The sequence below is a fragment of the Centruroides sculpturatus genome, unplaced genomic scaffold (assembly GCF_000671375.1).
Source record: "Centruroides sculpturatus isolate CEXI.00-Female unplaced genomic scaffold, Cexi_2.0 scaffold337, whole genome shotgun sequence".
Classification (NCBI taxonomy): Eukaryota; Metazoa; Arthropoda; class Arachnida; order Scorpiones; family Buthidae; genus Centruroides; species Centruroides sculpturatus.
This window is the reverse complement of record NW_019384508.1, coordinates 228,401-237,965: the sequence shown is the minus strand read 5'-3', so window position 1 is coordinate 237,965 and position 9,565 is coordinate 228,401. Positions and strand designations below refer to the sequence as shown.

General features: G+C 31.9%; 1 long non-coding RNA gene across 2 annotated transcripts in view; it reads left to right on the top strand.

Annotated features, from left to right (window-relative positions):
* Positions 1–7,585: 7,585 nt before the first annotated feature.
* LOC111622284 overlaps positions 7,586–9,565 on the top strand; it is an 8,295-nt gene continuing 6,315 nt past the window's right edge. Inside the window, exons 1-2 of one of the 2 annotated variants that reach the window (XR_002756239.1) lie at positions 7,586–7,773; positions 7,852–7,997. This is a non-coding gene — a long non-coding RNA (uncharacterized LOC111622284). Of the gene's footprint in view, positions 7,998–9,565 lie in introns of both variants that reach the window. The other variant, XR_002756238.1, reaches the window with a different exon arrangement.

The window sequence follows — 9,565 nt, the reverse complement described above, 5'->3', positions numbered from 1 at the left end:
ATGCATTAAAAACTATGAATTATGTTTAGGTGAAAATTATATTAAATTGTTAACTAATCTGCATTTCCACTTAGCATATTCTGTTGTAATATATATAAAACATTAAATACAAGTTTCTGTAAGGTTAAAAATACTGTATCGTCTAATAAAGAATGTAAAAAAAACTTAATTTGCAATTTACATTTGTTGTTTTTGATTATTTTATTATTATAGTAAACTAGCTGTTACCCGCGACTTCACCGGCGGATGTTTTGCAAGCAAACACCATTTATATTCAGTATTTCAACAACCATAGTCATTGTTATATAACACCTACCACTGAGAATGATGAGAATTGCCGAGAATCAAACGAAATGTTTTCAATTTGATGAATTTTCTGGAACGTTTACAATCGTTCTATAATTGAACCAATATGCAATAACAAATTCGAATTTGAAACGGTTCGAACATTTGGTTAAAAAATCGAAATATATCAAAATATTTATAACAATGTCTGAAATGAAATGCTCTCCCCCCGCTGGGGAATTCCGACAAATCCCTTCTTAGTGTGCATTCCCTACTAAAACGCAGTTAGAAACAAAAAATCGCATCTAAAATATTACAGTAGAAGCCGTTTTTCCGGTTAAGCCTTAATGCTCTTCCCCCGCGGGGGAATTTCGAAAAATCCCTTCTTAGTGTGTGTTTTCATGACGTACCCTAACTGGGTACCAAATTTCACCTCTTTAGGTTCAGCGGTTTGTTTGTCGGGTAAGCACTCGTTAAGTTTTGCGTCTGTTTTTCTTTTCGAAAGGTGAGAGTATAATAGCAAAAGTAGAGAGTGGGCAGAGGATGCCTAATGTTGCTGGGCAGTATGGCGTGAACAGGTCTACAGTAGACCGCAGTTCAATCTTATTCAAGAAAAATACTATATAATCAAGAAGAGTCAAGCAGCTAAAGGAGTAACGAAAATCACATCCGAGAAATAAAGAACATCGAAGAGCTGATTATGGAACCTAAAACGGATCTGACGACAGAAGAACACCAAGAAACTCGGTGAGATATGTTTTCTTGTGAAAAAGAGGTTTAATTCCGATATCTGCTATTAAAGATCCTTTGAAGAAGTGGGAGGATGGCAGAACAACGGTCTTAGAATGGCATCCAAACCAGGTTGAGGCTTGGGGATTTCAACAATCGCAATGCTATTAATTACTTACGAAAAATCCTGAAGAAGAGAGAAAAGCAATCGATATTAGAAAGATTCTTTAACCCTTTCAAACGGAAAAAACATGACTAATAAAAACGCAAGACTGTGTATGTATGTATTTTTATTATTACATATAAATAAACGTAGTAAGAAAATATATTTTTTTGTATTTTGAGGGGTTCCAGAACGAATTAATTAAATTTCCATTAAAACCTATGGTAAATAGATAATCGATTAACGAACAATTCGGATAGCGAACAAAGTTCGGATATCGAACGGATTATGTTCGTTAACCGATCACCCACTGTATAAAAGTTTGAACTTACTCTTATTTACTGTACCAGACGATACTGTCACTTCGCGCATGCTCAGTTTCGCTACTTTGTAAGCAGACGATATTTTTTTTTTCGTGGAAAAAAATGTTTATTTCGATTGTTATCTCGCATTTTATTTTTTGTTAAGATAGTATTTAAATTAAAAAAATGTTTTTAAAATAAAACGTAAAAACATAAATAATAAAGTAATACAATATATACAGTACTGTATAAATTTATTACAGTTAGATATGATTTAAAACTGGAATATTTCATTTTCTATAAAAAGATCATTTTTAAATTTATTATTTTATATATTCGAAAAAAATGATATAGAATTAACAATGACAACGAATTTAAAACTAGTTCACTGCACTATATTGCAGAGCCTCTAGCCAGCAGCAGAATTCGTGGCCAACCTTGGGCAAGATGGTGCATTTACGTATAATTTTAAACCATCTTGCCCCAACGTGCACTTTTCATACTGACTGCAAACAAGGGTCAACTTTATTTCAAAACTAAACAATTTCAATCTTAAAAGTTACTCGAATACCATAATATCTTCATCTAAAAGGTAATGTAAAGTTCACAATGATATTTTCTTTGTAGAAACTTTGTAGCGGGCGTAAAATTAGATAAAGTATTGCCGAAACGTGGAAAACTGTCTTACTTTCAAACAAAGAGAGCGATTCGGACGTTCTCTCGTCCCGTAATCCCTTTTGAGGTTAATATTTAGTTCCCCAAATAACAGATAGATGAAAGCGCGTTAACCACGAATAAACAGACGTCCCCGTCTTACCCATGGCCCCATCTTGCACCACTTTCCCCAATAATTGTATATCCATCACACATTTTATTTTAACGTTTTTATAATTTTATTTTTAATTTTAGCTCTTATATCGTGGCTAGCGATTTAGAATGTAATTGCGATATTGAAAATTTATTTTAAAAAGTTTTGGCTCAAGACCGTATAATGTAAAAGAAAACGTTATTAAAAGAAAAAGACCAATGCCTAAATTAAATATAAATACGTCAACAAAAAATTATGTTCGACATTTTCACGATAAAATTTATGAAGACATAAAATTGCTTTGTGGGTGCATAAAATTGCAAAAATTGTTTTGTTGTCCTTGCCTACTATTTTCAAATAAAATTAGTTTGTGGAATAAGAATGGCCTTGACGATTTAAATAATTTGAGTAAAGTTCGCAAAAGACACGAAAATCGTAAATCTCGCATCGATTCTTTCGTAAAATTGAAGCAATTTGGAAATCAAAATAGAATAGAATTTAACATTAGTAAACAATATAAAATAAATGTTGAAAATTATAACAAAGTTACGGCTAATAGATATATTATATTTAAATTAGTAGATGTTATCGAAGCAAGAATTGGCATTTAGAAGGCATAGGGAATCTATTGAATCTAATATAAAGAAATTATATTGAACTTGCTTATTTATTAAGTGCGTTAGATAATCTATTAATTAAATATACATTTAGAGAAGTCTACGGTTTTTACTGGCTTATCGAACAAACGAATACGAATGGACCCTAGACCATCAATGACTGATTGCCCCGGGAAGTCGGCTTCTTACAGAAACACAGCTTCCCTATCACCAAATGTCACGGCACGCCACTGATGCAAAACCTTCAGCATAACGTGCTATAACCTGTGTTTATGTCGATGTACTTTTTTTTTAACTCTTTCCGCCCTGTGGACACTAAGAGGGCCTCTTTTTGCAAGCCCATTGTGGGTTCGAATCCTACTGTTCTTAATAAGTCTGAAACATATTACGAAGAGAGAACATTTTTTAATCGTTCTATGCAACGAAAAATTACAATTTCTTTTTAACGAAAATGTAGTTAAATTAGCTTGTATTTTAAGAAATAAATGTAAATTTGCTTAACCTCTTAAAATTATAATTAACTTTATATTCACTTAAATTACATGAACTAACGAAAATATTATGATAAAATAATACTTTCTTTTATCAGAAACTGTAATTGCTATACAGTATAATGAAATTTTTTTATAGCGAATTCCTTCAGGATTTAAGGACTTTGTTATATAGAAGTTTTACTGCAATTCAGAATTTCTTGTATGTTTCATATATATTTATAGTACCAATCATTCATATAGTAATAAAAGATTTTGAGGAAGGTGGAGCTTCGTTGAACGTTTAAAAAGAGGAAGAGGTTTCGGAAACTTGGACAAGCTAAAACAATGGGGAGGGGAAGTAAAAATTTGAAGAAAAATGAAGACGTAATTTATGGATAGCCGCTAACTCCTGAGAACTGCGAAGCCCAAAAGAAGTGAAAAGGCATCTAATCTAAGGGATATGGGTTTGATTCATTTTAGATTTTTTTTTACATGTAACAGAATAATTTAATTTTAACATATTATTAGCATTCTTATTACAGGTAACCCCCGTATAACACGGTAGTTACGTTCAAAAAAATTGCCGTGTTATGCGAATCCGTGTTATACGAAACAAAGAACTAATACGAAAAGGAGGGTTAGGGTTCCAAAAATTAGAAAACATGCTAGTATATTTTCATAATTAAGATAAATATCTTCATTAAAATTTTTTAAGTGATACATATTAATATAAATTAACAATATTTTCTTTGTCATCACTAAAAACACTATTAATTAACCGAGAGAGTTTTCTTTTTGGCAAGTTATCCTTATCCTCTGAGCATTTTTCTGCATTATCTTCAGATCCATGCTTTACCTTTTGCAAAATGTATGTAATTTTAGATTGCTTGCTTCTAGTTAAAAGGTCTTTATAAATTTCCTTATATGGTGCTAAGCACTTATGAAGAATAAAGCAAGTATGGAATAAGGGAAAAACATTCGGCAACATCAGAAGCAGAAGCGTCGCGTTCTGGCAACATTGAAACAAGTTTCGAGAAGGACCACCTGTATCGACAGAAGGCGAGAAGAGAAAATTTACATACTTAAGTACTAATAGTTCACGAAAATAATAATTTTCGTGAACGATTATTAGTTAAATATGTAAAAATTTATTACATTTCCTGTTGTACGAGAGTCTTACCCAATTCTCGAACCGTGTCAGAGTGAATCCGTGCTATAAAAGTACCGTGTTATACGGGTGATGGTACCAATTCTCGAACCGTGTTAGAGCGAATCCGTGCTATAAAAGTACCGTGTTATACGAGGGATGGTACCAATTCTCGAACCGTGTTAGAGCGAATCCGTGCTATAGAAGTGCCGTGTTATACGGGGGTTACCTGTACTATTATTATCCCTTACGTTTAAAAGTTACAAACAAGAGATTAGAAATCATCACGTCATTTCCTGTTTCGTGAAAAAAAAAGTCTGTCTAGATTAAACTGTTTTATGCTGTTAAATAAAATTTTTATTTCTTCTTCGCTAAGCAGGTAATGACATTACGGTTATTAAATCTGTTGCTCTATAAGCTATACACATGAGGAATAATAATACTGTAGTAACAACAATGGTAATGATATGGTAAAATAATCGTGTTACACGCAATAAAAAAAAGAAAAAAAACATAAAATTGCAATCCTGTAGTTCCGATATCTAACACAATATCCAGTCAGCCATCACAATTGCGAAAGATTAGGGAACTTCCAGACTTAAAAGCTAAAAATTCAATTTCCAGAGACTAGTTTTTCGAAAACGCTTGAGAAGTGGATGCTATTATTTGAACAGGGAGCAGTTACATGTTTAACAAGTTTCGTTCGAATCGGTGCGGCTCTCTCCTGTATATGAATCAGTTTATTGCAAACAGACGCATAGGCCGAAAACAGTCTTTTCCCTACACCGATAGGCGTAAACATCACGTGACTTTTGATGTTTAATGCAATTAAAAATAATCCAAAAATTCGATTAGTTCGCGTTTAATTCGATTTTGCAACTGTTTAAGCTCTGATTCGCTATTCTGTAGGTCGATTGACTTTGTTTCAGCCAAAAAGTGCCATAAATATTTCGGTAAATACATCCCCCTACTATTCTACAGCAAATATACGAAATTAACTACACAGTTGGCTGAAAACAATCAAAGGGAAACTCCTTCTAAACTTTAATTGGCTATCTTCTGTCTTTGTTGACATTACTTTAACCAATCACATACCTTGTGCTATAAATCGAATCGAGAAAGTCCCGCCTCTCACCTTCGAAGTAAAATGTAAATAATCGCTATAAATTCGCTTTTTTAATTTATTTTCTTTTAGCTCTAATTAGTTAATTTAATGTTCTTAGACAGTATTTACGCGAGTAAACATTATTTTGGGCCGTCAAGCTATAAATTTTCCGGGAAAGTCAACTCCCCCTGGCGTTACGTAATACGAGAAAATATGTAAATAATCTAATGCAAAATTGCCTATTACAGTCGAATATTGTAAAAATAGCCGAAATAATATAAAAATAATGTATAATATATATATTATATGGAAGAAAACTTGTGTTAACTTCGACCCTCAGATGACTCATTCACGCTTCTCCCAGGAGAGTAATTAGAGACAGTGTAATTAATGGCAATAACTTCTCCCCCGCTCTAGCTAGAGGACTGCGGTTTGTTTTGTTTAAAGCAGTGTTTTCTCAACTCTTTTTAGCCGTATCCCACCAAAGCATCTTTAAAATTTTATGTTCCCCCGTGACAAAGGAAGGGAAGAAAAATAAGAGGAAAATAAAAATTTAACGAAATTAAAGTAAGTTATAAACTTCAGAGAATTTAACAGGGACACACAATCACACGTATTAACTGAGTGTCGTATTGACATTTGCTCTAGTGTTGCATCTGTTTCTCAGAAAGTCAGGTTGCCATATCAAAAATATTTTCGACAAATGCGATTGTTTAACAAAAAAATGTAACAAATAATTATTTGCGCATTGTCCCCAAAATATTCAAATTCCACCCGATGGGGCGTGCACCCCACGTTGAGAAGCATTGGATGTAAGTGACTAAACTATAAAATTCATCAAATCTGTTTAATTAATTCTTTTTGTAAAATTTAAATATTGTTTTAAATTGTTATTATATAGAAAATTAAACAAACGTAATCTGTAATATGATTTTGATTAAAAACAGAAAGCAGATTAAATCTAGCGCGATTTTCGAGCGAGATATCGTAATTTAAAAAATTATCATAAAATTAATTTTTTGTTTTTGTTAATTGTCTACTTGGACTTTACTTATTAATAGGATTTAATACTGGTGTTTAAAGATTGACACCGCAATGAGAGTTAATTCAGGAAAGAACAAAATTTCTTTATTATATCACCTGTAGTAATAGTTTCTGTACACATATTACACGTGTTTCGGGCTAGCATGCCCCTCATCAGCAGTAGTACTACCACACACTAAAAAGTAACAATAATAAAACAAGATAAGTTATTGTATAAGTTAAAATTTTTTTACATATCCATAAAAATAATTTTAAAACTTACTGTAAATACATATTCCAGAACAGAGTATACATGTATTTTTTTCGTTGTATAATTAATTAATGATTTAAACATTTTACTGTATAAATAAATTAAAATATAATAAATAAAGGTTGTAAATTATTAAAAACTAAAAACATCACATAGGAAAACCAAAAAAACTCACATTAATTTTCAAGTTTTCACAATTCAACAGTATTATAGTTTAGAGACTATGCTTTTTTATAAACGTCATCTAGTATGGTGTTCGAGGATTGGTGGATTATACGACCCAAATTATTGTTTATTTTATTTCTTTCTTTCTTTATGTTTAAATGTTCGTATAATTGACGTTTGTAATTATTTGATTCTTTTTTCTTAATTTTTATAGTATCTTTGTTGATTTGGCACCCATAACTATTGCAGTGTTCTGCTACTGCAGAATTTGCATAATTACCCGTTATTGCACGTATGTGCTCTTTTATTCTTTATTATTAATAAAGTATTTATTATTAATAAGTAAAGTCCAAGTAGACAATTAACAATAACATTTAAAAGGACAGTAAGGCTTTTACAATTAATTTTTTGCTTGTTTATTTTTTTTTAAAGCCCGGCCCAATAAAGGTTAACATATCAGACTTTCGGCTGTAGGTGGGTGGATATGTTGTGTAAATTTCTTGAATGTCACCAACTTTTTAAAAATTTCCTTACAGATAAAAAAGTTTCCCTATGCCCTAGAAGTGGATCCTAATCCCTAAATGCAGGGAAACTTGCTTAATTAAGGGCAAGGTCTCCTTTTTGTTAAGGAATTTATTCCTGGAAAAGATTTAGACCACGTGTGGAAACGAAACAAAAGAAACAAGTAGTGGAGTGGTCAAAGCACTCGCCTTGTGTGGACAAATACAGTACTGTACAGTATTATTTTTGTTTTTTTTTTTAGGTTGAAGAAGACTTGCCAATAAAGAAAAGTGGAATTTATCTTCTGTAATAAATTAAAGTGAAGAAAAAAGAAGGAACTTCGAAATAAAAAGAGCTAAAATTACAGTGAAAGAATCTTCAAAAGGAAGGTAAAAAGGCACACTTTTTGTAAGTAGTAGCGATTTTCTTATTTTTTACATCAATAATTCTAGTAATTAGTTCTAACGGTTAGACACAGTCATGAAAAGAAAGTTTATTTAAACCTTTTTAATATAGAAATAAACGTCTCATTACAATAATTAATATTCTATAGATTTAATATTTACTTCATCAACACTAAAAACTGAAATATCAGCCCGTGATTCTGTTAGATATTTATATTTCATTCAGACTTAATTGCATTTATTTATTTTTTTATAGTCTAATCAATTTATATTTAACTTGTTAAGAGCTTTGACAATAAGAAAAGAACGAAAGTCATATTGTTCATTTAAAATTATCGACTACGTTTAAATTAAACGAATTTAGTTCATAAAAATAAGCTTAAATTATATAAATACTAGACTTTCCCGTTGTCAAGCATGATTGAATGCTTTTTATGATAAAGTAGATATTGAAGCTAACGGGTTCGTTGGATCGTTACTTCCTATTGGATCACGTGATAATGAGAGAGGATTTAAAAAAAAATTCTTATAGAGTAACTCGATGTGGCTATGCTTTCTTAAAGTTTAAATTTTAAATTTAATGAAGTAAGTTTAAAATACGCCATTTGCCAAAATATCTGAAAGTGTATCCAAAGAGAAACTCCCTGAACTAAACGAGGTCCGTGATGTCACTGCAAGGTAAAGTGCTATTTCAAATCAATAAAACGTTTATCCCATAGCTAATGTTTCTGCAAAATAAATAGCCCATATTTTCAGTCTGAACATGAAAGAAATATAATTATAATTTCATCTGGATTGGACTAAAATGACAGTTATAAGAATACACACACAAACGACGGCTTTTATATTAATAACTAGCTTATCCGTCGCGCATTGCTGCGATCTCAGAAGAAAGGAAATTCAAGCAAACTCGTTATGATAAAATTAAATTTACATTTTATCATTTTTATTGAAACTTATTATTATAATATTATTATTATTAATTTTCAATTCTATTTATTTATTGGAGTGTTTGTGGATACACGATATATTTTGTTTTTCCGTCTGGTGCGTACACGAATAAATCAGAAGATTTTCCGACGCGTGAGCTGGCCACATACAGTTGTACACGCGAGAAGCAAGGATTCTTTAAATCTAGCCCACATACTCGCAGCGATTGTCAGAAGCGCGATATTCCCCATTTTTATATATACAGTGAAAACTGCTTAGGCGACCACCTGCATTCGACGGGCACCTGTCAAAACGGGCAAAAATTTCTGGCACGGAATAGTTTCTCCATAGAGTCTTCGTAAAAGTTACCTGTATTAAACGACCACCTGTGTAACGCGACCGCGGGCATCGATTTTTGGTCCGAAACAACATACAACACCTGTAATAAGCGAACACTTTCGCGAATGTATCTGGTCTAAACTATTGTAAGAACCCATCTCAACAACGTTTCCACCTCCTAATATAATGAATTAGTCTAAACTCTCGTTCGAACCCATCTCGGGCACTTCTCCCACCCTTGAAATTAGGTGCAGGTGTTAATAAATTAGTCTAGCAACAAAGGAAATTCATTTCAGTTTGTTG